Below are 2,467 nucleotides of genomic sequence, written 5' to 3'. Positions count from 1 at the left end.
AGCAGTGGTATCAACGCAGAGTACTCGGATAGCGAAGCAGTGGTATCAACGCAGAGTACTGCAGCGAACTCGCAAACCCACGCTCCGGCTGGCTGGAGTAGTCGGATGAGTGACCGTAAACTAGGAGAGCGACGAACACTCCGCTCTCGTCGAGTTAGTCGGATTTGTGTCAGGAGTTCGGAGACTGCACGGAAACCGAGAATGCTCGGCGGAGGCTGCGAACACGTCAACCTCACGTTCCGTCGTTGCTGCGAATTTCAGGATCGGTTCTGGTATCTCGGAGCGTACTGCTCGAGCGGATTCAGGAATCGTTCTGGTCCTGAGCTGCCGAAACGCTGTCTTTTTATACCCGAGCGTCTATCGGTAATTGCGACGTTCGCCCCCGGATGGGGATAACGACGCGTTGTTTTCGGCGGGTAATTACGGTAAACGCGTCGCTTCCCCTGGACGAAACGACGCGGCGTTTCGGCGGGTGACGCTCGGGATCTTCCGGCAGCATTCGGCTATGCTCGGTCTTCGGCGTAAGGGCGGCCGTATAACGGCCGTATGGTTGTTTATCACAACCGCGGTGATTGAAGTATTAAAAAAGGGCGCTCGGCGCCTCTGCCACTGCCCGGCTGGTGTTCGCCGGGCGGCAGACTTCCGGCTGGCTACGTGCCGGGTAACGATGGGGGGTGCATCGTTACATATATATATATATATATATATATATATATATATATATATATATATATATATATCATATTCGAAACTTTTATTTTTCTAATGAATAAAATTATATTTTACTAACTAATTAAACAATTCTTAACCCCTCTCTCGTTCCCAGTACGAAGATCGCACTAGGTCCCATCTCGCGTAAAAGGGATTAAATTCCTTGACCGAAAAAGACCACCGAGCGAACGTCTGAATAAACAGCGTAATAGCGACCCAAACGGTCGTTTACCTGGCTTTCAGACCTAAGAGTTCGTTTGACCTGATTCTTACGCCGCAAGGCGTCTGATTTCGAGATAATTAAGATAGTTGTTGCGCCCTTCCATCGACTCATCCTTTTTCGAGTCTGGACGTAACATATGTATAAAATAAAAGTTTTTTTAAAACATCAATGACAATCGTAGTATAGCAAGATTGGTTTAATTATTCAAAATTTCAACATCATTATTTAGAAATTTGCTGATAAAAAAAGTTTTTCCTCTAAAATCAATTACGACTATATAAATGTATCATTACTATGTAAGAACAATTATTAAGACGATTATAAGACATAAAATGTAGCATTATTATTAAGAGACAAAAAAGATTTCCGAATTTTAAGTTTCAAGATATCGAAAAATAGATATAAATAAAAAAAATTTGCAGAATAAAAACGTAGCATAGATGTTTAGAATATTTAGAGCAAAAAGGAGATCAATAAAACTATAAACTTTATTTCACGTTTGCTTAAATTATGAGCACTATATTGTGCACATGATTCAGTTACATACAGAAATAATCTTTGAAATAACTTACTCAAAAATTAAAAAAATATATATGATAAAAAACAAGAAAAATTTATACTCACCACGATCAATTTTCAAATAATTTTTTTTTTACTGACAGTAACTCTATTAAAAACAGAACTTTATAAAACTGGCTAATATTGTACATATGATGACTTACACCATAGAGCAAAACGTGCCACACGATCTGTTAAATCAGATATGAACTGTGTGATGACTACTCAATATATAACATCTTCACTTCCGGAAAAATAGGTGGCAGAAATCAATTAAACATTCAATTAAAATCACTTTATATACATTGTGTCAAAGTTTAACGGTTATGCAATCACAAAGTAAGAACGTTAAAGTAGTATAAGTTATTTTATATTTTAATCTGACATATTTTGATATAAAAAATTAAATATCGTGTAAATTATTTATAATCTTACCGTAATACTTTTGTGTACAGAATAATGAGACAAATCAATTAGTGAAAAAAAACAAATAATCGTTTAAAAAAATTCATTGTAAATGTGTTTTGGAAAGCTCTCGAGATAAGCCACAAGAATATGTAATGAAAATAAGGGGGTTCCATTTAAGAAATTAAAGGTGTCCTTGACTTGACCTTAACGATGCCATCCAAGGTCAAACTAATGACAGCATCTTATATTCCCCTCAAAACCATACAATTTTTGTTCAAAACGTTTTTCTCTAAAATGCTTAGTTTTTGAAAGAAAAGGGTATGCGAGTGGTCTAGGACACCCTGTATATATATATATATATATATATATATATATATATATATATATATATATTCCAATTTCCAAGAAGTTTCGAAATTTCCAAGTTTATTAATTTATTGATACTCGAAAATTATTACAATAATGATAATATATTTAATAAATGTACTCAAGTTTTTATTCTGTAACTAAGCAAAACACTTTTACATTTATCTCCATTTAAATATCTATTTAATCGTTTTGTTATAA

Source organism: Polyergus mexicanus, unplaced genomic scaffold (assembly GCF_030449975.1).
Source record: "Polyergus mexicanus isolate NDT 795.1 unplaced genomic scaffold, iyPolMexi1.0 SCAF_20, whole genome shotgun sequence".
In the NCBI taxonomy this organism is placed as follows: Eukaryota; Metazoa; Arthropoda; class Insecta; order Hymenoptera; family Formicidae; genus Polyergus; species Polyergus mexicanus.
Note: the sequence above shows the minus strand (reverse complement) of the source record.